The sequence below is a fragment of the Leopardus geoffroyi genome, chromosome X (assembly GCF_018350155.1).
Source record: "Leopardus geoffroyi isolate Oge1 chromosome X, O.geoffroyi_Oge1_pat1.0, whole genome shotgun sequence".
Taxonomy (NCBI): Eukaryota; Metazoa; Chordata; class Mammalia; order Carnivora; family Felidae; genus Leopardus; species Leopardus geoffroyi.
In genome coordinates, this window is record NC_059343.1 from 44294093 (window position 1) to 44321624 (window position 27532).

General features: G+C 37.8%; 1 long non-coding RNA gene across 1 annotated transcript; it reads right to left on the bottom strand.

The window, feature by feature from the left end:
- Positions 1 to 1683: 1683 nt before the first annotated feature.
- LOC123594863 lies at positions 1684 to 23668 on the bottom strand. Its single transcript, XR_006710912.1, has 2 exons — positions 23559 to 23668; positions 1684 to 1731 (listed from the first exon to the last, which is right to left on the bottom strand). It is a non-coding gene; the product is annotated as an uncharacterized LOC123594863 (long non-coding RNA).
- Positions 23669 to 27532: the final 3864 nt, after the last annotated feature.

Here is a 27532-nt window from a genome sequence, read left to right on the forward strand (position 1 = left end):
CAAATAGAACTTTAAGACACTTACACTGTATTTTTTTACATTATAGGCAGATATTTAATTGTTTGCATAATGCTTTTATGTGGGAATTTTCTCTTCTGATAGGGCGGGAACCAACTCTGAGATCTGAAGATTTCTCAAAGACTATGAGTAGCTGATAACCAGTCCTTCTGAGCACAACAGTTACTACTAGTTCCATTTTCTTTCTATCTAGGCTCAAAGAAACAATTGGGGTGGGAAGAAACCCCACTTCTCCCAAAAAGTAACTCTGGATTATACCTGTTCTAGAGCAGAGGAAAGGCTGTTTATCCTGGGCCTGATAGTTCTAAGTCAGTAACTCCACCAGATGATGACTTGCAAACATTAGCCTAAAAGGGCTAATCATGACACTTGTCATGTAGTGTGGCTTGGATCATTTATGAACACGGGAAGAAATCAACCCTTCCCCCAGGACTTCCTTCACTCAAGCCCAAAAAGGTTGCCATGGAAAAGCTGAGCACTAGAGAGTTTTTAGGCCAGAGACTTACCCAGACCTAAACAACATCTGCCACCAGTTTCTCCCTTGTCCAAGAGACTCTAACAACAATAAATATCTTTTTTCTTTGAACATAGAAGTTATTCCTAAGAACATTTATGCTTCTTGTTCCCTCTGACTAGAATTCTCTTCTCACAGGTCTTCCCCTGTCTGCCTCTTCTCATCATTCAGATTATAATTCAAAGGTAACTCTTTAGAGAAACCTTTGCCCCTTTTGGTGTTATCCCCACCCCAATTGCTCCCTATGTCCTTACCCTAATTTATTTTACTTTAGACCATCTGTATCAATCTGATGTTATATTTTATATTTATTATTTATTTTGTACAGTTATTTATTTCTTATACATTTATTTTATGCTTTGTTTTTTGCTTTCTTTTTTAATTAATTAATTAATTAATTTTTAAATGAAATTTATTGTCAAATTGGTTTCCATACAACACCCAGTGCTCATCCCAACAGGTGCCCTCCTCAATACCCATCACCCACTTTCCTCTCTCCCCCACCCCCCATCAACCCTCAGTTTGTTCTCAGTATTTAAGAGTCTCTTATGGTTTGCCTCCTTCCCTCTCTCTAACTTTTTTTCCCCCTTCTCCTCCCCCCTGGTCTTAATTTTTTTTAATGTTTATTTTTGAGAGAGAGAGAGAGAGAGAGAAAGAGAGAGAGAAGGGGAGGGGCAGAGAGAGGGAGTCACAGAACCCGGAGTAGGCTCCAGGCTCCAAGCTGTCAGCACAGAGCCCAATGTGAGGCTCGAACTCACAAACCATGAGATCATGACCTGAGCTGAAGTCGGACCCTTAACCAACTGAGCCACCCAGGTGCCCCAAGTTTGATAAATTCTTTATAGATTTTGGATACTAACCCTTTGTCTAATATGTCATTTGGAAATATCTTCTCCCATTTTGTAGATTGCCTTTTAGTTTTGTTGTTTCCTTTGCTGTGCAGAAGCTTTTTAACTTGATTATGTCCCAATGGTTCATTTTTGCTTTTGTTTCCCTTGCCTCTGGAGATGTATCTAGTAAGAAGTTGGTATGGCCTGAGGTCAAAGAGATTGCTGCCTGTGTTCTTCTAGTTTCCTGTCTCACATTTAGGTCTTACATCCATTTTGAATTTATTTCTGTGTATGGTGTAAGAAATTGGTCTAGTTTCATTCTTATGCATGTTGCTATCCAGTTTTTCCATCGCCATTTGTTGAAGAGACCTTCTTTTTTCCACTGGATGTTCTTTTCTGCTATGTTGATGATTAGTTGACCATATTGTTGTGGGACCATTTCTGGATGATGAATGGATAAAGAAGATGTGGTGTATATGTATATATGTGTGTATATACACACATACATACACACACACAATGGAATACTACTCAGCCATAAAAAAGAATGAAATGTTGCCATGTGAAATGATGTGGATAGAGCTAGAGCATATTATTCTAAGTGAAATAAGTCAGTCAGAGAAATATATATATCATATTTTTTCACTCATATGTGGATCTTGAGAAACTTAACAGAAGACCATGGGGGAAGGGAAGGGGAAAAAATAGTTACAGAGAGGGAGAGAGACAAACCACAAGAGACTCTTAAATACAGAGAATAATCTGAGGGTGGACAGGAGGGTGGGGTAGAGGGAAATGGGTGATGGGCATTGAGGAGGGCACTGGTTGGGATGAGCACTGGGTGTTGTATGTAAGCCAATCTGACAATAAATTATATTTAAAAAATAAAAAACAAAACAAAATTAAATAAAAATAAAAACTTGAAACATTAAAAAATAAAAATAAAAGTTAAAAATATACAGTTCAGTATGTGTTTAAAATATTCTACATAGAGAAAAAGCACTAAACTAGAAATTAAGGAAGAAACAGGAAAAATATGTGCATTAAATATGATAGGAAAAGATTAATACCTACATGTGTGGGGTATCAAATATACACTAGATAAAAAGGCAAAGAACAAGAAAATAATTCACAGAAGAAGAAATATAAACAGTAAATAAACATATGGGGAAAAGTTGAAGGTTACTAATAACAAAGGAAATGTAAAGTGAATTAGTAAGTAAATAGGAAGCACCTATTAAATTAGTTTGTAATAGTTTGGCCTTTTTGCAAAGCAATTTGGCAATATGGGGAAGCAGTGATCAAAATACTTATATTCTTTTTTAAAAATCAGTTTGTACCTTTTAATCCCCTTTATTTCACCCATCTCCCTGGCCTACTTCCCTTCTGACAACTCTCAGTTTGTTCTCTGTATTTAGAGTCTGGGTTTTTTGTCTCTTTTTTTCTTTGGTTGCTCATTTGTTTTACTTTTTAAATTCCACATATCATTGAAATCATTTGGTATTTGTCTTTATCTGACTTATTTCACTTAGCATTAAACCCTCTAGGCCCATCCATGTTGCTGCAAATGGCAAGATCTTTCTTTTCTATGGCTGAGTAATAGTTTATGGTATATGTATATATACAATATATATGTGTATACACACACACACATATATATGTAATTTCTCTTTTTGCTACTATATATATATATATATATATATATATATATCTCACATCTTCATGTATAAATGGATACTTTGGCTAATTCTATATCTTAGCTATTGCAAATAATGTTGCAATAAATGTAGGAGTGAACATATATTTTCAACTTAGTATTTTCATTTCTTGAGTAAATACCCAGTAGTGAAATTATTGGATCAAGTGATATTTTTATTTTTAATTTTTTGAGGAAACTCCATATTTTTTCCATAGTGGCTACAAATTTCCATTCCCACCAATAGTAATAGGCATGATGGTTCCTTTTTCTCCACATCCTTGCAACACTTATCTCTTTTTTATTCTAGCCATTCTAACAGGTGTAAGGTTATATCTTACTGTGCCTTTGATTTTCATGTCCCTAATGATTAGTGATGTTGAGCATCTTTCAATCTGTCTTTAGAAAAATGTCTATTCAGGTCCTCTGCCCATTTTTATTTATTTTTGTAATATTTATTTATTTTGGGGAAGAACGCAAGTGGGTGAAGGGGCAGAGAGAGGGGCACGGAGGAGCTAAAGTGGGCTCTGTGCTGACAGGATGACAGCAGTAAGCCCAGTGTGGGGCTTGAACTGATGAACTGCGAGATCATGACCTGAGCCGAAATCAGTTGCTCAACCGACTGAGCCATCCATGTGCCCCTCCTCTGCCCATTTTTAAATGAGATTATTTGTTTTTTTGGTGTTAGGGTATATACATTATTTATACTTTTTGGATATTAACCCTTTACTGGATATATCATTTGCAAATATCTGCTGCCATTCAGTAGGTTGCCTTTTCATTTTGTTGGTTTCCTTCACTGTGCAGAAGGCTTTTATTTTGATAGTCCCAGTAGTTTATTTTTGCTTTTGTTTTCCTTGCCTGAGAAGGCATATCTAGAAAAATGTTTCCATGGCTGATGTCAAAAACATTACTGCCTACATTTTCTTCTAATGTTATGGTTTTAGGTATCACATTTAGTTTTTTAATCCATCTTGAGTTTATTTTTGTGTATGGTACAACATTCCTTTGCATGTTGCTATCCAGTTTTCTTAGCATCATTTGTTGAAGAGACTGTGTTTTCCCCATTTTATATTCTTGCCTTTTTTTATAGATTAATTGACCATATAAGCATTGGTTTACTTCTATTTATTCTGTTCTGTTGATGTTTTTTTTTTTTTTTTCTATTTTTGTGTGGGTACCTTATTGTTTTGATCACTACAGCTTTGTAGTATGTTTTGAAATCTGGAATTGTGATACCTCCATCTTTGTTCTTTTCTATATTGCTTTGGCTATTTGGGGACTTTTGTGGTTACATACAAATTTTAGTATTCTATTTCTGCGGAAAATGCTGTTGGTATTTTGACAGGGATTGCATTAAATCTGTAGGTCGCTTTGGGTTGTATGGACATTTTAACAATATTTGTTCTTCCAATTCGTGAGCATTGAATATATTTCCACTTGTGTCATCTTCAATTTCTTTCATAGATGTTTTATAATTTTTGGAGTATAGGTCTTTCATCTCCTTGGTTAAGTTTATTCCTAGATATTTTATTATTTTGGTGCAATTATAAGTGAAATTGTCTTCCTAATTTCTCTTTTTGCTACCTCATTATTATTTTATAGAAATGCAACAGATTTCTGTATATTAATTTTGTATTCTGTGATTTTACTGAATTCATTTATCAGTACTGATAGTTTTTTGGTGGGATCTTTGGCTTTTCTATATATAATATCATGTCATTTGCAAATAGTGGTTTTACTTCGTCCTTACTGATTTGAATGCCTAAAACAGTTACATTCCTTGACCTAGTAATCCCACTCCTGAGAGTCAATACCAAGAGAACAATTCAATAGAAAAAAAGCTATATGTATGAATATTTTTATAAGAGTAAGAATACAGAAACGCCTAAAGCATAACAACAAGGTAAAGACTTTGAAATTTAAAGTTATTATTATTAAAACTATTCAGAAGCATTAAACTATATGTCAGAGGTGAGGAAACTAAGGCATATGAAAGTGAAGTCAGTTATCTAAGTTCACCCAGTCAGTAAGTGGTAAAGCTGGAACTTGAACTCAAGCAATGGAGCAGAGTCTGGGGGTGTCTTAGTCTTCTCAGTCTGCAATGACAAAATACCATAGACAGGGTGGCTTAAGCAACATAAATTTATTTTCTCACAGTTCTGGAGGCTGGAAATGCAAAAATCAAAGTTCTAGCAGAGTTCAGTTTCTGGTGAGAGCTCTCCTCCTGACTTCAGAGAGCTGCTTTCTTGCTGTGCTCTCATGTAGTGGAGAAAGAGAGAGATCTCTGGTGATTCTTCCTCTTTTTTAAGGACACCAGTTCTGTAAGATCAAGGCTCCACCCTTATGGCCTCATTTAGCCTTAATCACCTCCTTAAAGGTCCTATCTCCAATACAGTCGTCACATGGGGGACTAGGACTTCCACCTATGAATTTTAGAGAGACACAATTCAGTCCATAGCATTTTGCTCCTGACCCCCAAAATTCATTCCATCCTAACAGTCCTCATTTCAGCATTACTCTAAAGTCTAGGTCCAAAATCTATTATCATCTAAATCAGGTATGGATGAGTCTCAAAGAGTGATTCATCCTGAAGCAAAATCCTCCCCAGTTGAGAACTTGTAAAACCAGACCAAGTTATGTGCTTCTAAAATGCAATGGTAGGATAGGCATAAGATAGGCATTCCCAATTGAAAAGAGAGAAATAGGAAAGAAGAAAGAGTGAAGGGTCCCAAACAAGTCCAAGACCTATCAAGGCAAATTCCATTAGATGTTAAAGCTTGATGGGTTTTTTTGTTTCTTTTTTATTTGAATATAAATACAACACATGATGTTACATTAGTTTCAAGTGTACAGCATAGTGATTCAACAACTCTATACCTTAAGCTATGCTTGCCACAAACGTAGTTACCATCTGTCACCATACAACGCTATTATAATATCATTGACTGTATTTTCCATTCTGCACCTTTGACTTATTCATTCCATAATCATAACCCTGTATCTTCCACTCCTCCTTACCCATTTTGCCCATTCCCCCAAACCTCCTCTCCTCCGGTAACCATCAGTTTGTCCTCTGTATTTATAGGGTATAATTCTACTTATAATTCTTTTTGGCTCAATGACCCACCTTCTGGATACACAAGGGTGATAGTCCCTCCCCCTTTGCTCCAGGCAGCCCTGTCCACACAGCTCTAGTCAAAGGCCATCTGGCTTGTTAAAACTGAGGGGACAGCCCCAGCCTTTGAAAACAAGGAAACAGCCCTGATGTTGCTTTAAGGGTCATTCTTTTCTTGAAGAATAGTGTATGTTCACAAAGAGCTCTAATGTTCAGTCCTGTGGGATCTAACCTTCCTTCATTTTGTCTCATTTTTTTTCTGTCTTCTTTAATCCCAGATGTCAGTGTTTCTGTTGGTGTTAACCCATCTCTATTTCTAGCTTCTTATGAGATGGCTAATCAATCAGTTTATAAGTCACACCCATGAACTCTTTATCAAATGCTTATTCAGCCACACCTTTAGTGTTCTCTTCAGGACAAGCCTCCTCATTTTTTTAAAAATAAGATAGAATATACTGAGAATATAGAATACTGGGAATAGGATAAACTGAAAATTGTCCAAATCTCCAAGTTCTGGTTCCTTTTTGCCTAATAATTTCTTCTTAAATTCATCTCTCTTCTCACATTTTACTATAAAAAGTAAGGATGACCAAAGCTGCATCTTCAATACTTTGCTTATAAATCTCATTTGCTAATATCCAATTTTATCACTCTCAAGTTCTACCTTCCACAAAACACTGGAACACAATTCACCCAAGTTCACTGCCACTATAACAAAGATCACCTTTCCTCCTCTTTCCAATAATAATCTGTTCCTCATTTCTGTCTTAGATCTCACCATACTTGTCCTCAATGTGCATATTTCTACATGCACCTCGAAACTCTTACAGTTTCTACCCATTACTTAAGTCCAAAGCCACCTCCACATTTTCAGGTATTTTTTGCATTAGCACCCTACTTCTATGTACCAAAATCTGTATTAATCAGGGGGTTATCCAAAGAAACAGAACCAACAGAAAGCATATGTGTGTGTGTGTGTGTGTGTGTGTGTGTGTACACACACATATGTATATGACATAAGAATTAGCTCATGTAATTATGAAGGGTAACAAGTCCCAAGATCTGCAGTAGGCAAGCTGGAGACCTAGGAGAGCTGATGATGTAGTTCTAATCCTACTCTTAAGTCCTGAGAAACAGGATAGCTAATGATGTAAATTCCAGTCACAGCCAGAATGCTCAAGACCCCAAAAGAGTTGATTTTTCAGTTCAAGTCCAAAGGCAGGAAAAGACATATGTCAGGCAGGAGGAGTTCCTTCTTTTTCACAGCAGAGTCAATATTTTCTTCTATTCAGGCCTTCAATGAATTGTATAGGGCCCACCCACATTAGGGAGGGCAATCTGCTTTACTCAATCTACCAATTCAAATCTTAATCTTATCTAGAACTATCCTCCTAAACACACCCAGAAAAATGTTTGACCAAATGTCTGGACAACCCATGGACCAGTCAAGTTTACACAAAACTGTCACAGTGTGTTTAACCATGGGGTTGTTTTAATAGTGCCTATTTTAATAGTGCCTGACACTTACTAATTGGCCTTTTGTACCATTTTCTTAATTATTTTGCTATTTACCTTCCCAAGTGTGTTTCTGGATTCTAAAAGTTATTATTAGGATTTGCATTGGAATTGCCTTGTTTAATTCAATCTCTATGCTACTGCCAAGGCAAACTTCTTCAAGTACAAATCAGATAGTGTTCCTTTCTTGATTAAAATATTTTTGGGGCACCTGGGTGGCTCAGTCAAACATTTAACTCTTGAATTGGGCTCAGGTCATGATTTTATGGTTTGTGAGTTTGAGACCCGTGTTGGGTTCTGTGCTGTCAGCACAGAGCCTGCTTGAGATTCTTTCTGTCTCTCTCTCCCTCAAAATAAATAAATAAATAAACATTAAAAAATATTTTTATAGTTTCCCAAGCTCTCTAAACTCCTCAGCAGGATACTAGACCTCTCATAATCTGACCCCTGTCAATTAATGTAGCCTCCTTCCCAACCTCTCTTGTTACGCTGTAGTCATCTTTCAAAATTTTCATTTCCCAAAAGTGCACTCTCTCTTTCTCCCCTGCTTTTGCTCATGCTTATCCCTCTGCTTGGAATATTTTACTATTTCTCCTGTACTAGATAAACTCCTATACTTATAAATCTGTATTTTCTGTGAAGCTTTTCCTTAACCCTACAATATTAGTAGGGGCTATCCTTCTGTGTCCCATGGTTTTCTGTATTTACATCCACTTTGACACTTATCTCTGTAAGGCTATTTCCTTTTTAGTTGTCTGTTTTTCCTACGGGACTGCATGCTTCTTGAGATTAGATACACTGTTGCATACCCAGCACCCAGCATGCTGTTAGTTTGCTGTATATATGTTTGTTGGAAAAATGAGCTATTGTAGCAATAATGAAATGTATAAAGAGGTTGTTATAATTGTTCAGCAGAGAGGTAATGAGAAACGGACTTAGTGTGACAGCAATGGGAATAGCAAAAAGAAAACATATTTAAGATACTTAAAAGCTCACCAAACTCCACACCCAAAAAACAAATAATCCAGTGAAGAAATGGGCAGAAAACATGAATAGACACTTCTCTAAAGGAGACATCCAGATGGCCAACAGGCACATGAAAAGATGCTGAACGTCGCTCTTCATCAGGGAAATACAAATCAAAACCACACTCAGATGCCACCTCACGCCAGTCAGAGTGGCTACAATGAACAGATCAGGAGACTATAGATGCTGGTGAGGATGTGGAGAAACGAGAACCCTCTTGCACTGCTGGTGGGAATGCAAACTGGTGCAGCCGCTCTGGAAAACAGTGTGGAGTTTCCTCAAAAAATTAAGAATAGACCTACCCTATGACCCAGCAATAGCACTGCTAGGAATTTACCCAGGGGATACAGGAGTACTGATGCATAGGGGCACTTATATCCCAATGTTTATAGCAGCACTCAACAATAGCCAAATTATGGAAAGAGTCTAAATGTGCATCAACTGATGAATCGATAAAGAAATTGTGGTTTATATACACAATGGAATACTACGTGGCAATGATAAAGGATGAAATATGGCCTTTTGTAGCAATATGGATGGAACTGGAGAGTGTTATGCTAAGTGAAATAAGTCATACAGAGAAAGACAGATACCATATGTTTTCACTCCTATATGGATCCTGAGAAACTTAACAGAAGACCATGGGGGAAGGGAAGGAAAAAAAGTTAGAGAGGGAGGTAGCCAAAACATAAGAGACTCTTAAAAATTGAGAACAAACTGAGGGTTGATGGGGGGTGGGAGGGAAGGGAGGGTGGGTGATGGATATTGAGGAGGGCACCTGTTGGGATGAGCACTAGGTGTTTTATGGAAACCAATTTGACAATAAATTTCATATTTAAAAAAACATGGGAAATGAAAAAAAAGATACTTTTGAGGGGTGGAAGGCTGAAGGAGAGAAAGAAGTCAAAGATGACTAGGTTTCTTGGCAGAGAAAGTGGTAGTGGCAATAATAAAAGGGAATAGATGATGAAGAACTGGCTTGGGAAAGTAGATACGTGTTGTTAGGATAAGTATAGCAGGTGAAAGTACAAAATCCAGGTAGAGATGTCCAGACAACAACTAGAAATACTAACTAGAGACTGAGATTGAGATGAGGAGACCAAAATCACCCAGAAAGGATACCTGATATTGTGGGAAAACGGTGGCAAAGAAAGAGTGTGCAGAAAAGGAAAAAAGAGACTCATGAGGAAAACCTGCTCTGAGTGAGCCAGAGGAAAAATGGAGCCTTGAAAGGCAAAGAAAGACCTGTCAGAAAGGTAATAACAGAACCTGGCATGTGCTGGCTCATGGAAGCCTGGGGGGGGGGGTAGTTTCAAAAAGGAAGAAATCAGCAATGTTAAAAAATCATAAAAGAGGAGGAAAGAGATTTAGACTATATGGAGGCTGTTGAAACATCTGAGATAATACTATAGGTTGAATGGCAGGAGCAGAAGTTAGTGTACAATTATGAATTATGAAACCAGTTTAATGGTGAAAAGATGAAAGAGATAGAACTATATGTCTAGGGAGTAGAAAGATTGAGAGAAACATATATTTAATATGGCTACTTGTAGATTTCCTTACATAAATGATTAATTAAAAAGTCAACAAGATGATTGCATGGCAAATACTATTTTCTAGTCCTCCCCAGCTATACTCACACCACAAAACCCATATCAATCCTGTAAAAATGCCCATGTCATGCAATATAAACTCATGTTTTCTACCTCTATATTAGGTGGCTCAAAGCAAGTGTCTCCAATTGGGACACTCAACCCATTTCCACTCTTGAAAAAGAGATAGTTATAAATTATGGTCTCAAATTCCACAAGTTAAATGCAAACCATACCCCTTCCTGTGCGAAACATCTTTCCAGAACACCTCTCTAGGCCTCCTTCTTTTGCTGGTAATGACACCCTGCCTACTCCCACAACCTCTGTCTCAATTTTTACCCTCCTTTCCTTTTTTCCACAGGGCATCCAGAGCTTCATAGTTTGTAAATAGTAATTACTCTGTATTACATCTTGATTTCATGGTAGGGATGGAGGCAGGAAAGAAGAGAAAGTGATTAGAACTAGGAAAACAGAATGGTTTATGCAAGACAACACAAGTGCAACGCTGAGCCAGATGGTAAAAAGTCCAGATTTTATGGTATCACAATCCCTGTTACTTACCCCCAAACTGAGCTTACTCATATAGAAAGTACTCAGATAATAATTCCCAACTACAGTTGTACTTCATCCATCCAATGACCCTCCCCTTTACATACCCCATCTATAATATCTAAGCACTTAGCTAAGCTCTTTCTGCTCAACCCAGACCTCAGGATTGCAAAATCCTTGTCTTTCAGGAAAAATGTCCCTATAAAATTCCAGGATTTTCATAGTCCTTGTGAATGGATAGAAGAGGTCTGGCTCACAGGTATCGCAAACCTGAAGAGGTCAATAGAAGGAACCTCATAATAGAAGGAACACGAGCCTGGGACTCACTTTGTTGAAACTCCACCTTTGCCAACTTATCAGATACATGACTTTGGAAAAGTCCCTTACTGAGCCTCAATTTTCCCACCTGTACCACCTGTAAAGTGAATTAGTAGTGCCAACTTCACCTATATAAGGATTAGATGTCTAGAACCTAGAAGATAGTCAATAAATGCTAATTAATTTTCCACCTATTTATGGGAAACACCTGAATGGTAGGTGATCTATCACTGGAAATGACCTGAAACTCTGCTGCACTCCACTGAGTTCTCTACCTTGAGCATCTGGGATGGGTAGTATAAATGATTTTGATAGACCTTTTATTTCAACAAGATGACTAAAATTGCCCAAAGTACGTTTTAGGTTCTAAATCAATTTTTCTCTGCACTTGGTTATATTTCAGATTGGCTTGTTTCTGCCTCAAGGCCATCACAACATCACTTCTGGGCAAAGTGGTACTGTTATCTGTTTCCCAAAGGCTGCCTCCCACTTCCAACTTCTCTGGCCCCCTCTTCCCTTTTTATCACTCCTCCCTCCTTCAGAGACTTCAAGTAACACCCAGCCCTTGCTCAAGGAAATAAAACTCTCATGGGATAAAGTCCAATGATAGGCTACAGGAGTGATGGTTTAATGAAGTGATGATCTCAATGATTTCCTAAAATCCTATCACATAAGTATCTTCCAACTGCCCCAAATAAATGCCCCACTCATTACCATGTACAGCCATGTAGCCCATCTCAAAAATGACCAATGAAACTGAGGTAAATGCATGTATGCATTTGTTCATCCATACACTTATCCATTTATTTAATACTTTTTGTTGAACTCCTTAGCTAAAAGCATTCTTTCTAGCTAGGCAAGGTGAACAGCATGAGAAAAGGCAGAGAAGATTAAGGGAGAGATTGGCTGGTTCAAAGAACTCTTAGTACTTGGGTTTAAATGGAGTGAAGGATGCGAATGTGCATGTGAATATAGATCAGACCTGAGAAATAGTTAAAGGTCAAATCAGAAGAGGCCTTGCTTCTTCCAGTTATGGAATAAATGAGTCATAGGAATGAAAGACACAGCATAGGGAATCTAGTCAATAATATTGTAATAGCATTGTATGGTGATAGAGGGTAGCTACACTCCTGGTGAATATAGCATAATGCATAAACTTGCTGAATCCCTATGTTGTACACCTGAAACTAATGTAATATCATGTGTCAACTATACTCAAATGGGGAAAAAAAAGAAAAAGAGAAAGCCTTGCTTGTCATTCTGAGTAGTCTGGGACTTTATCTTGAAGGTCATGGAGAACAGATGAAATATGTTAAGCAGGACAATGACATGATCAGATGTGTTTTAAAAAGGTTACTTAAGTAGTCAGAGTGTGAACAATGCTGAGCAAACTAAACACAGCTTCAAGATATCATACAAGTAGGGGCGCCTGGCTGGCTCAGTCAGTTAAGCATCCAACTTTGGCTCAGGTCATGATTTCTCAGTCCAAGGGTTTGAGCCCCATGTGGGACTCTGTGCTGACAGCTCTGAGCTTGGAGCCTCTTTTGGATTCTGTCTGTCTCTCTCTCTCTCTCTCTCTCTCTGCCCCTCCCCCACTTCACTTGTTCTCTCTCTCCCTCTCTCTCTCAAAAATAAATAAACTTAAAAAAATATCTTGCAAGTGAAAAACAGGGCCTCAGCCCATAAAAACCCCTCTTCCTTTAGGGGTCATCATAGAAACTAAAGTACAGCTTATTTAAAAATTTTTTTTAACGTTTATTCATTTTTGAGACAGAGAGAGACACAGCATGAACGGGGGAGGGGCAGAGAGAGAGGGAGACACAGAATCGGAAGCAGGCTCCAGGCTCTGAGCCATCAGCCAAGAGCCCGACGCGGGGCTCGAACTCACGGACCGCGAGATCGTGACCTGAGCTGAAGTCGGCCGCTTAACCGACTGAGCCACCCAGGCGCCCCAAGTACAGCTTATTTAAAAGCAATGTAGTTGGGTCTGATCAGGATACCCCAAGAGAATCAGCTTTTGTTGGCAGTGAGCCCAAACCCTCTATCTATGGCCTGACCTTGGCTAATTTCTGATCCTTGGATCCTGAAAAATGGAGCTGATATATGATACTTTCCTATCAGCAGTCATAAATTTCTTCCATTTAAAAAATTTCCCAGATCCCACACATTCCTCTAGTTACTACTGAATCTATTTTCTCTTTACAACCACACTTCTGAAAGGATTCTCTAGTCTCACTTTTTCCATTGTTTCACCTCCTATTCATTCTTAAAATTTTTTTCAATGTTTTTGTTTTATTTTTGAGAGAGAGACAGAGCATGAGTGGGGGAGGGGCAGAGAGAGAGGGAGACACAGAATGTGAAGCAGGCTCCAGGTTCTGAGCTGTTAGCACGGAGGCAATGTGGGGCTTGAACGCGTGAACCGTGAGATCATGACCTGAGCTGAAGTTGGATGCTTAACTGACTGAGCCAGCCAGGTGTCCTTCACCTCCTATTCATTCTTCAACTCAATACAATCAGATTAGTGCTACCATTTCTTCACCAAACACAAGTCTCACTAAGGTTATCAATGACCTTGATACTAAGTGCAAGGGCCACTTATGGTTCTCATATTCTTTATTTCCATCATAATTCTATACAGTTTATTATTTCCTTCTTAAAACATGATCTTTCTTTAGCTTCTGGGCTCAGAATTCTCCTAGCTCCTCTTCTCCTGCCTCTTTGGACTTCTTACCTCTACTTAAAATGTTGTACTCATCTAAGTTTTACCCTAAGCCCTCCAGATGAACTCAACCATCCCTATGTCTTCAATAATCATGTATATGCCAACAACTCCAGCTCTGTATTTCTAGATTTCTCTTCTGAACTTTAAAATAATATATCAGTCACCTACTTGACATGCATTTAAAATCATAACATTAAAAACAAAACTCATTATCTCTCCTCCTTTGCAGACTTAGTCTTCTTCCAGTACTCTGCAATTCAGTAACAAAGGCAATCAGTGGAGCATACCAGAATTCAAATATTCTTGAGATTTTCCTCTCCCAAATAAAAAATCATTGATATAGTCCAAATGTCCACGGCATGGTTTGACCCCTGCCAAATTCTTCAGCCTCATCTTATGTTCTCCATTCATGCCAAATTTGCCTTCTTCCAACTTTGAGGATATTCAGATCTTTTGTGTTTTGTTTTGTTTTGTTTTGTTTTGTTTTGTTTTGTTTTTGCCTTGGAGTATTTATATTGGTATATCTTCTTCCTGGGATGTTCTTTTCCCAAATCTTCACCTGGTGAACAACTACTCAATTTTTATATCTCAACTTAAATGAAACTTCCTTGGATGTACCTTCCTGGACCCATCTGATTAAATTGTGTCCTCCAACCTACCTTTTTCTCCTACTGGATTGTGCTCCCAGTGTGGACCATAATTTTCTTTCATAGCATTACATTATAATTTTAAGTATGTATTCATTTTTGAGGTTGTCTACATAATGACTACTCCCCCATTTGATTGTAAACTTCACAAAGACAGGAACACTATTATCATTGTTCTCTTTGGTGTCCTCTACATTGAGAACTGACACACAGAAGATAGTTAATGTATATTCACTCAGTGAATATATGAATGACTGAATGAATACAAGTTTTTCTCAAAGAGCATATATTTCTCTATTAAAGAGGAAGCACCTTCTGAATTTGGGGAACTACTTCATGGTCTTGATGAGTGGATAGTCTGAAAGATTGAGAATTGTCTTTGAAAATTCAGTGAAGTTTTCAACAAACTTCCCAAACAGTTTTACAATTATTTCCCAAGTTGGAGCTGACTGTTATACTCCCTCATTCTCTTTTTGCCCCAAGGCGTCTCCCTGGGATTTCCATCAGCTTTTCTTTAACCTGAGAAAAGACAAAAAGAACAACACCATAAAAATTTTCACTAGATTTTCCTCAGAATCCAGAAAACTTGAGGTCTTATTAGCGATTTGGCTGAAATTTGGGATTGTCTTCAAGTTTATGCCAATTTATCAGGGACTAATTCAGGCTTTCACAAGTTTACTTACTTCTTCAGCTTTTAGTTTCAGCATGAGAGATGGAATTGGACTCTCCTCATGGTTCAAGTGAAGCAGTAAAACTCAGGGCTGAAGGCGGAAAGACTGAGACAAGAAATCTGTACTTCCAAACTTTATGACCCACAGTGGTTGTGTCCCAGGTCCATGGGGGTTTATGCAATGGTTTCTCTTAGAAGTCTTACCATAGTAGTAGGGGAAGGGAACACTTGTTATGGACAATGGAGGAGAATATCAGCCTGTGCATTTTCCTCCCAATATCAGAAGTGAAATGTAAGACAAAGGCATTTCTAGCCTTGTCTTGCTCAGTAGAACAGTGTCAAGGATTTGTTTAGAGAGAGAAAGTGACTATTCTAAAACAACAAACTTCATACATCACACTGTTGGTCTTAAGTGCTTGGCTTAGGTCAAAGTTGTACATCTTCCTTTCTAAGACCAATCTTTACACTGGCTTTTGAGATGAGGGCAGGACTCATTGACCTGTAAAGAAGGAGAATAGCTGCTGAGTCTTTGAAGAGGCTACTTTTAATTTCTTTCTTCTCTGTACCAAGAATCCAGAATGTCTTCCTTATACTGAGTTGTTCTGGCCTAGGATCCATTGATATTTACCTATGCCCAACTACTGGGAAACTGACATCCAATGGAAACTGGAATAATACTTATGCAACCAGTTGTTGTACGACTTTCAGGGGAAGAACTGTCTCCCAATATCTAATGTGAGAAGTCAATTACATACTTATTTGCTTTAGTATCATTTTTTTGAATTTTTTTATTTAAATTTCAGTTAACATATAGTGTAATATTAGTTTTGGCTGTGTGATTCAACAATTCCATGCAACACCCACTGCTCATCATAAGTGTGCTCCTTAAGCCCCATAACCTATATAACTCATTCTCCCACCCACCTCCCATCTGGTAACCATCTTTTTGTTCTCTATAGTTAACAGTCTATTTCTTGGTTTCTCTAGCTCTCTTTTTTCCCCTTTGCTCATTTGTTTTGTTTCTTAAATTCCACATATGAGTAAAATAATATGGTATTTGTCTTTCTCTGTTTGACCTATTTCACTTAGCATAATACCTTCTTACCTCCATCCATGTTGCTGCAAATGGCAAGGTTTTATTCTTTTTCATGGCTGACTAATATTCCATTGTATGTATATACCACATCTTCTTTATCCATCCATCAGTCAATGGACACTTGGGCTGTTTCCATAATTTAGCTATTGTGGACAAAGAAGGAACGAATATCCAACAGGAAAAAGAGAGCCTCTTCAACAATTCTGTGGAGAAAACTGGACAGCAACATGCAACAGAATGAAACTGGACCACTTCCTTATACCATACACAAAAATAAATTCAAAATGGATGAAAGACCTAAATGTGAGACATGAAACCATAAAAATCCTACAGGAGAACATAGGCAGTAATCTCTTTGACATCAGTCATAGGAACATTTTTCTAGATATGTCTCCTGAGGCATGGGAAACAAAAGCAAAAATAAACTATTGGTACTATATCAAAATAAAAATCCTCTGCACAACAAAGGAAACAATCAACAAAAATTAAAAGGCAACCTATGGAATTGTAGAAGATATTTGAAAATAACATATCAGATAAAGGTTAGTATCCAAAATCTGTAAAGAACTTATCAAACTTAACACCCAAAAACCAAATAATCCAATTAAAAAACGGGCAGAAGACATGAATAGACATTTCTCCAAAGAATTCATAGAGATAGCCAATATACACATGAAAAGATGCCAACATCATTCATCATCAGGGGAATTCAATCAAAACTACATTGAGATATCACCTCACACCTGTCAGAATGGCTAAAATCAACAACACAAAAAACAACAGGTGTTGGCAAGGATGTGGAGAAAAGGGAACACTCTTGCACTGTTGCTGGAAATGAAAACTAGTGCATCCACTCTGGAAAATAGTATGGAGGTTCCTCAAAAAGTTAAAAAGAGATAAATGGATAAAGAAGATGTGGTATGTACAATGAAATATTACTCGGTGATCAAAAAGAATGAAATCTTGTCATTTGTAACAACATGAATAGAACTAGAGTGTATTATGCTAAATGAAGAAGTTAGAGAAAGACAAAATATCATATGATTTCACTTCTATGTGGAATTTAAGAAACAAAACAGATGAACATAGGGGAAGGGAAGGACAAATAAGATAAATATAGAAAAGGAAGAAAACCATAAGAGACTCTTAAACACAGAGAACAAACTTAGGGTTGCTGGAGGGGAGGTGGGTGGGGGATGGGCTAAATGGGTGATAGGCATTAAGGAGGACACTTGTTGGGATGAGCACTGGGTGTTTTATGAAACTTACATGTCACTGGGTTCTACTCCTGAAACCAATACTATACTGTATGCTAACTAATTTGAATTTAAATAAAATAAAAGAACTACCATGATCCAGCAATTGCACTACTAGACATTTACATAAAGAATACAAAAATGCTGATTCAAAGGGATACATGCACCCCAATGTTTATAGCAGCATTATCTGTAATTGATTTAGTATCAAATTTTGAAAGCACAAGTGATTACTAGGACCAGAGGGAGGGAAGCCAGAGAATGGGAACATGGTCAATTGTTTATTGATGACTTGATCCATAAATGACTGAAAACTCCAAAGGTTACACCAGCTAATGCCAAAGGGATCTTCAGAGTATATTATGCTTAGCTCTTGCTTGCTTACTTAGCTAAAAGAAAACATAATATTCTGATTGCCCAGGACTGATATGGTCTATAACCAATGATAAGAGTTAAAATTTTGCACACTTATGCTAAGGTTTACAAGGTTATATTTCAGATCCCTGTCCCCAGAGATTCTATCTTGAACATTCCTTCCAGACCAAGGATCCCAGGAGCACCATTAGGAGCTCTTGTAGAGACCATTTGGATAGAAGCTTCTCTACCCCTACACTAAAAGCCAAGTTCTAGAGACCTAGAATGGGAATCCAAGCCTTGAGTATGGTAGATGATAAGTACAGACTCTTTAAAGGTATAATAAAAGCCCTGGACCTGGAGTCAGGAGATCTAACTGAAAATCTGCCTTTCATTATAGCTATGTGATCCAGGATAAGTCATTTAACTGCTCTAAACTTCAGTTTCTCTTTCTGTAAATCAGAAACCTGTAATTAATGAAATAACACATGCACAAAGGATCCAGTATATACTAAGTATGTGTGACTTGTATCTGAATTTGTTCCTTAGAGCTACTTCCCAACTCTTCCTAAGTATCCCGTGGTAGGGAGGACACCATTCTTCAGGTCCTGCTTTAAGGGACCTTTCAAGGTGCCTTCAACCCATCCTTCTTACTATTTTCAAGGCAATATTTGAAAAATTCTGAACTGATCCTGGAATGGTATATCTTCTTTTCTCTCCCTATTAAAATCCTACTCATAACTGAGGACCTAATTGAAATCATTCTCATTGTAAATATTCTTTAAATACTCTTTAGATCTAATCTAGAGACTCAGGGAAAGCTTTCTCAAGGAAGTGATGCTTGGGTTGAGATATGAAGGTTCAATTGGGGTACCCTAGAGGAGAGGGTAGAAAGCATTCTGAGCACCTGGGTGATATTGAAATTATACCCCACCTACCTAAACTGGTTAATTCTGGCAAGGAAGATCCATTTGGGCTACTCCAAGGAACATATCAAAGCACATCTGGTGGAGGGTCCAAAGTATTACCACAAGTAGAGTAACAAAATAACCAAAGTCACAACAACAGAGAGCAAGTAACAACCCCCGAAAAAACATCTACTGAAGGGCCAGGCCCTGGACAGTGTATGACCCTCCTTTAATACAGCAGCACTCACAGGTACAGAGCATACAACAAGATTTTAAAATGCATAAGGGACAGAAAACTAGCCAAAATGATGAAACGGAAGAATTCTCTTCAAAAGAAATTCCAGGAATTAGCGACAGCTAATGAATTGATCAAAACCGATTTAAGCAATATAATAGAACAAGAATTTAGAATAATAGTCATAAAATTAATCGCTGGGCTTGAAAGCATAGAGGACAGCAGAGAATCTATTGCTACAGAGATCAAGGGACTAAAAAATACTCATGATGAATTAAAAATGCTATAAATGAGGTGCAGAGTAAAATGGAGGTGGCTATGGCATGGATTTAAGAGGCAGAAGAGAGAATAGGTGAATTAGAAGATAAAATTATGGACAAAGAGGAAGCTGAGAAAAAGAGAGATTAAAAACATCCAGGAGTATGAGGAGAGAATTAGAGAACTAAGTGATACAATCAAACAAAACAATATCCATACCTTAGGAATTCCAAAAGAAGAAGAAAAGAGGAAAAGGGGCTGAAGGTGCACTTGAACAAATCATAGCTGAGAACTTCCCTGATCTGGGGAAGGAAACAGGCATTGAAATCCAAGAGGCACAGAGAACTCCCTTCAGACGTAATTTGAAGTGATCTTCTGCACAACATAGCATAGTGAAACTGGCAAAATGCGAGGATAAAGACAGAATTCTGAAAGCATCTAGGGATAAACAGGCCTTAACATACAAAGGTAGATACATAAGGGTAGTAGCAGACCTATCACCAGAAACTTGGCAGGCCAGAAAGGAATAGCAGGAAATCTTCAATGTGATGAACAGAAAAAATATGCAGTCAAGAATCCTTTATCCAGCAAGTCTGTCATTTAGAATAGAAGGAGAGATAAAAGTTTAAATATAAACAAAAACTGAAGGAATTTATCACCACTAAACCAGCCCTACAAGAGATCCTAAGGGGGACTCTGTGAGTGAAATGTTGCAAGGACCACAAAGTACCAGAGACACCACTACAAGCATGAAACCTACAGATATCACAATGACTCCAAAACCATATCTTTCAATAATAACACTGAATGTAAATGGACTAAATGTGACAACCAAAAGACATAGGGTATCAGAGTGGATAAAAAAAAGACCCATCTATTTTCTGTCTACAAGAGACTCATTTTAGACCGGAGAACACCTTCAGATTGAAAGTGAGGGGATGGACACTTATCTATCATGCTACTGGAAGTTAAAAGAAAGCTGGAGTAGCCATACTTATATCAGACAAACTAGACTTTAAATTAAAGGCTGTAAAAAGAGTTGAAGAAGGACATTATATAATAATTACAGGGTCTATCCATCATGAAGAGCTAACAATTATAAATGTCTATGCACTGAATATGGGAGCCCTCAAATATATAACACAATTAATTACAATCATAAGCAACATTATTGATAAGAATGTGGTAATTGCAGGGGACTTTAATACCCAACTTACAACAATGGATAGAACATCTAGACACAGAATAAATAAAGACACAAGGGCCCTGAATGATACATTGGATCACATGGACTTGACAGGTATATTTAGAACTCTGCATCCCAAAGTGACAGAATATATTTTCTACTCAAGTGCACATGGAACATTCTCCAAGTTAGACCACATACTAGGTCACAAAACAGCCCTTCATAAGTATAAAATAATTGAGATCATACCATGCACACTTTCAGACAAAAATGCTATGAAACTTGAAATCAACCATAGGAAAAAGTCTGGAAAACCTCCAAAAGCATGGAGGTTAAAGAATATCCTACTGAAGAATGAATGGGTCAACCAGGATATTAGAGAAGAAATTGAAAAATATATGGAAACAAATGAAGATGAAAAGACAACAATCCAAACACTTTGGGATGCAGCGAAGGCAGTCCTGAGAGGAAAATACATTGCAATCCAGGCATATCTCAAGAAACAAGAAAAATCCCAAATACAAAATCTAACAGCACACCTAAAGGAAGTAGAAGCAGAACAGCAAGGATACCCCAAACCAGGCAGAAGAAGAGAAATAATAAAGATCAGAGCAGAAATAAACAATATAGAATCTAAAAAAAAAACAGTAGAGTAGATCAATAAAACCAAGATTTGTTTTTTTCTTAATAAACAAAATTGATAAACCTGTAGCTAGGCTTCTCAAAAAGAAAAGGGGTATGACCGAAATAGATAAAATCATGAATTAAAATGGAATTATTACAACCAATCACTAGGAAATACAAGCAACTATCAGGGAAAACTAAGAAAAATTATATGCAAACAAACTGGACAAGCTGGAAGAAATGGACAAATTCCTAAGCACCCACACACTTCCAACACCACACACTGGTTATGGGGAACTGACCCATAACCAGTGAAGAAATTGAATCAGTTATCAAAAATCTCCCAACAAATGAGAGTCCAGAACCAGATGGCTTCCCAGGGGAGTTCTACCAGACATTTAAAGCAGAGATAATACCTATCCTTCTCAAGCTGTTCCAAAAAAGAAAGGGAAGGAAAATTTCCAGACTCAATCTATGAAGCCAGCATTACTTTGATTCCCAAACCAGACAGAGACTCAGCAAAAAAAGAGAACTACAGGCCAATATCCCTCATGAATATGAATGTAAAAATTCTCAACAAGATGCTAGCAAATAGAATTCAACAGCATATAAAAATAATTATTCACCATGATGAAGTGGAATTCATTCCTAGGCTGCAGGGCTGGTTCAATATTCGCAAATCAATCGGTGTGATACATCACGTCAATAAAAGAAAAGAACCATATGATCTTGTCAATCATTGCAGGAAAAGCATTTGACAAAATTCAGCATCCTTTCTTAATAACCCTCAAGAAAGTCAGGATAGGAGGAATATACTTAAACAACCTAAAAGCCATTTATGAAAAGCCCACAGCTAACATCATCCTCAATGGAGAAAAACTGAGAGCTTTTTCCCTGAGATCAGGAACACGATAGGGATGTCCACTCTCATTGCTGTTGTTTAACATAGTGTTGGAAGTGCTAACATCAGCAATCAGACAACAAAAGGAAATCAAAGGCATCAAAATCGGCAAAAATGAAGTCAAGTTTTCACTTTTTTCAGATGACATAATATTACATGGAAAACCTGACAGGCTTCACCAAAAGTCTCCTAGAACTGAACCATGAATTCAGCACAGTCGCAGGATACAAAATCAAAGTAAAGAAATCAGTTGAATTCTTTTTTTTAATATATGAAATTTATTGTCAAATTGGTTTCCATACAACACCCAGTGCTCATCCCAAAAGGTACCCTCCTCAATACCCATCACCCACCCTCCCCTCCCCCCACCCCCAAATCCCTCAGTTTGTTCTCAGTTTTTAAGGGTCTCTTATGCTTTGGCTCTCTCCCACTCTAACCTCTTTTTTTTTTCCTTCCCCTCCCCCATGGGTTCCTGTTAAGTTTCTCAGGTCCACATAAGAATGAACACATATGGTATCTGTCTTACTCTGTATGGCTTATTTCACTTAGCATCACACTCTCCAGTTCCATCCACGTGGCTACAAAGGGACATATTTCATTCTTTCTCATTGCCACATAGTACTCCATTGTGTATAAAAACCACAATTTCTTTATCCATTCCTCAGTTGATGGACATTTAGGCTCTTTCCATAATTTGGCTATTGTTGAGAGTGCTGCTATAAACATTGGGGTACAAGTGCCCCTATGCATCAGCACTCCTGTATCCATTGGGTAAATTCCTAGCAGTGCCACTGCTGGGTCATAGGGTAGGTCTATTGTTAATTTTTTTGAGGAACCTCCACACTGTTTTCCAGAGCAGCTGCACCAGTTTGCATTCCCACCAACAGTGCAAGAGGGTTCCTGTTTCTCCACATCCTCTCCAGCATCTATAGTCTCCTGATTTGTTCATTTTAGCCACTCTGACTGGCATGAGGTGGTATCTGAGTGTGGTTTTGATTTGTATTTCTCTGATGAGGTGCAATGTTGAGCATCTTTTCATGTGTCTGTTGGCCATCTGGATGTCGTCTTTAGAGAAGTGTGTATTCATGTTTTCTGCCCATTTGTTCACTGGGTTATTTGTTTTTCGGGTGTGGAGTTTGGTGAGCTCTTTATAGATTTTGGATACTAGCCCTTTGTCCGATATGTCATTTGCAAATATCTTTTCCCATTCCATTGGTTGCCTTTTAGTTTTTGTCAATTGTTTCCTTTGCAGTGCAGAAGCTTTTTATCTTCATGAGGTCCCAATAGTTCATTTTTGCTTTCAATTCCCTTGCCTTTGGAGATGTGTCAAGTAAGAAATTGCTATGGTTGAGGTCAGAGAGGTCTTTTCCTGTTTTCTCCTCTAGGGTTTTGATGGTTTCCTGTCTCACATTCAGGTTCTTTATCCATTTTGAGTTTATTTTTGTGAATGGTGTGAGAAAATGGTCTAGTTTCAACCTTCTGCATGTTGCTGTCCAGTTCTCCCAGCACCATTTGTTAAAGAGACTGTCTTTTTTCCATTGGATGTTCTTTCCTGCTTTGTCAAAGATGAGTTGGCCATATGTTTGTGGGTCTAGTTCTGGGGTTTCTATTCTATTCCATTGGTCCATGTGTCTGTTTTTGTGCCAATTCCATGCTGTCTTGAGGATTACAGCTTTGTAGTAGAGGCTAAAGTCTGGGATTGTGATGCCTCCTGCTTTGGTCTTCTTCTTCAAAATTACTTTGGCTATTCGGGGCCTTTTGTGGTTTCATATGAATTTTAGGATGGCTTGTTCTAGTTTCGAGAAGAATGCTGGTGCAATTTTGATTGGGATTGCATTGAATGTGTAGATAGCTTTGGGTAGTATTGACATTTTGACAATATTCTTCCAATCCGTGAGCACGGAATGTTTTTCCATTTCTTTATATCTTCTTCAATTTCCTTCATAAGCTTTCATAGTTTTCAGCACACAGATCTTTTACATATTTGTTTAGATTTATCCCTAGGTATTTTATGATTCTTGGTGCAATTGTGAATGGGATCAGTTTCTTTATTTGTCTTTCTGTTGCTTCATTACTAGTGTATAAGAATGCAACTGATTTCTGTACATTGATTTGTATCCTGCAACTTTGCTGAATTCATGTATCAGTTCTAGCAGACTTTTGGTGGAGTCTATCGGATTTTCCATGTATAATACCATGTCATGTACAAAAAGTGAAAGCTTAACTTCATCTTTGCCAATTTTGATGCCTTTGATTTGATTTTGATGTCTGATTGCTGATGCTAGCACTTCCAACACTATGTAAAACAACAGTGGTGAGAGTGAACATCCCTGTCGTGTTCCTGATCTCAGGGAAAAAGCTCTCAGATTTTCCCCATTGAGGATGATATTAGCTGTGGGCTTTTCATAAATGGCTTTTATGATGTTTAAGTATATTCCTTCTATCCCAACTTTCTTGAGGGTTTTTATTAAGAAAGATGCTGAATTTTGTCAAATGCTATTTCTGCATCGATTGACAGGATCATATGGTTCTTAAATTTTCTTTTATTAATGTGATGTATCACATTTATTGATTTGTGAATGTTGAACCAGCACTGCAGCCCAGGAATGAATCCCAGTTGATCATGGTGAATAATTCTTTTTATATGCTGTTGAATTCGATTTGTTAGTATCTTATTGAGAATTTTTGCATCCATATTCATCAGGGATATTGGCCTGTCGCTCTCTTTTTTTACTGGGTCTCTGTCTGGTTTAGGAATCAAAGTAATACTGGCTTCATAGAATGAGTCTGGAGGTTTTCCTTCCCTTTTTATTTTTTGGAACAGCTTGAGAAGAATAGGTATTATCTCTGCTTTAAATGTCTGCTAGAACTCCCCTGGGAAGCCATGTGGTCCTGGACTCTTATTTGTTGGAGATTTTTGATAACTGATTCAATTTCTTCGCTGGTTATGGGTCTGTTCAAGCTTTCTGTTTCCTCCTGAATAAGTTTTGGAAGTGTGTGGGTGCTTAGGAATTTGTCCATTTTCCTGGTTGTCCAGTTTGTTGGCATATAATTTTTCGCAGTTTTTCCTGATAATTGCTTGTATTTCGGAGGGATTGGTTGTAATACATCCGTTTTTATTCATGATTTTATCTATTTGGGTCATCTCCCTTTTCTTTCTGAGAAGCCTGGCAACAGGCTTATCAATTTTGTTTATTTTTTCAAAAAACCAACTTTTGATTTTATTGATCTGCTCTACATTTTTTTTTATATTCTATATTGTTTATTTCTGCTCTGATCTTTATTATTTCTCTTCTTCTGCTGGGTTTAGGCTGCCTTTGCTGTTCTGCTTCTATTTCCTTTAGGTGTTCTGTTAGATTTTGTATTTGGGATTTTTCTTGTTTCTTGAGATAGGCCTGGATTGCAATGTATTTTCCTCTCAGGACTGCCTTCGCTGCATCCCAAAGCGTTTGGATTGTTGCATTTTCATTTTTGCTTGTTTCCATATATTTTTTAATTTCTTCTCTAATTGCGTGGTTGACCCGTTCATTCTTTAGTAGGGTGTTCTTTAACCTCCATGCTTTTGGAGGTTTTCCAGACTTTTTCCTGTGGTTGATTTCAAGCTTCATAGCATTGTGGTCTGAAAGTATGCATGGTAGGATCTCAATTCTTGTATACTTATGAAGGGCTGTTTGTGACCCAGTATGTGATCTAACTTTGAGAATGTTCCATGTGCACTCAAGAAGAAAGTATATTCTGTTGCTTTGGGATGCAGAGTTCTAAATATATCTGTCAAGTCCATCTTATCCAATGTATCATTCAGGGCCCTTGTATCTTTATTGACTGTGTGTCTAGGTGATCTATCCATTTCTGTAAGTGGGGTATTAAAATCCCCTGCAATTACCACATTCTTATCAATAAGGTAGCTTATATTTGTGATTAATTGTTTTATATATTTGGGGGCTCCCATATTCAGCGCATAGACATTTATAATTGTTAGCTCTTCCTGATGGATAGACCCTGTAATTATTATATAGTGCCTTTCTTCATCTCTTGTTACAGCTTTTTTTTTTTTAATTTTTTTTTCAACATTTATTTATTTTTGGGACAGAGAGAGACAGAGCATGAACGGGGGAGGGCAGAGAGAGAGGGAGACACAGAATCGGAAACAGGCTCCAGGCTCTGAGCCATCAGCCCAGAGCCTGACACGGGGCTCAAACTCACGGACAGCGAGATCGTGACCTGCCTGAAGTCGGACGCTTAACCGACTGTGCCACCCAGGCGCCCCACTTGTTACAGCTTTTAATTTAAAGTCTAGTTTGTCTGATAGAAGTATGGCTATTCCAGGTCTCTTTTGACTTCCAATAGCATGATAAATAGTTCTCCATCCCCTCACTCTCAATCTGAAGGTGGCCTCAGGTCTAAAATCAGTCTCTTGTAGACAGAAAATAGATGGGTTTTGTTTTTTTATCCATTCTGATACCCTATGTCTTTTGTTTGGCATATTTAGTCCATTTACATTCAGTGTTATTATGGAAAGATACGAATTTAGAGTCATTGTGATGTCTGTAGGTTTCATGCTTGTAGCGATGTCTCTGGTACTTTGTCTCACAGGGTCCCCCTTAGGATCTCTTGTAGGGCTGGTTTAGTGGTGACAAATTCCTTCAGTTTTTGTTTGTTTGGGAAGACCTTTATCTCTCCTTCTATTCTAAATGACAGATTTGCTGGATAAAGGATTCTCAGCTGCATACTTTTTCTCTTAATCACATTGAAGATTTCCTGCGGTTCCTTTCTGGCCTACCAAGTTTCTGCCACCAGTCTTATGGGTTTCCCCTTATAAGTTAGAGTGTGTTTATCCCTAGCTGCTTTCAGAATTTTCTCTTTATCCTTGTATTTTGCCAATTTCCCTATGATATGTCATGCAGAATATCGATTCAAGTTACGTCTGAAGGGAGTTCTCTGTGCCTCTTGTATTGAATGCCTTTTTCCTTCCCCAGATCAGGGAAGTTCTCAGCTATTATTTCTTCAAGTACACCTTCAGCACCTTTCCCTCTCTCTTCCTCCTCTGGAATACCAATTATGTGTAGATTATTTCTCTTTAGTGCGTCACTTAGTTCTCTAATTTTCCCCTGATACCCCTTGATTTTTTTTATCTCTCTTTTTCTCAGCTTCCTCTTTTTCCATAATTTTATCTTCCAGTTCACCTATTCTCTCCTCTGCCTCTTCAGTCCGAGCTGTGGTTGTCTCCATTTTATTTTGCAGCTCATTGATAGCCTTTTTAAGCTCCTCCTGGCTGTTCCTTAGTCCCTTGATCTCTGTAGCAAGAGATTCTCTGCTGTCCTTTATACTGTTTTCAAGCCCAGTGATTAATTTTATGACTAGTATTCTAAAATCACTTTCTGTTATATTGTTTAAATCCTTTTTTATCAGTTCATTAGCTGTCGCTACTTCCTGGAGTTTCTTTTGAGGAGAATTCTTCTGTTTCATCATTTTGGATAGTCCCTGGTGTGGTGTGGAACT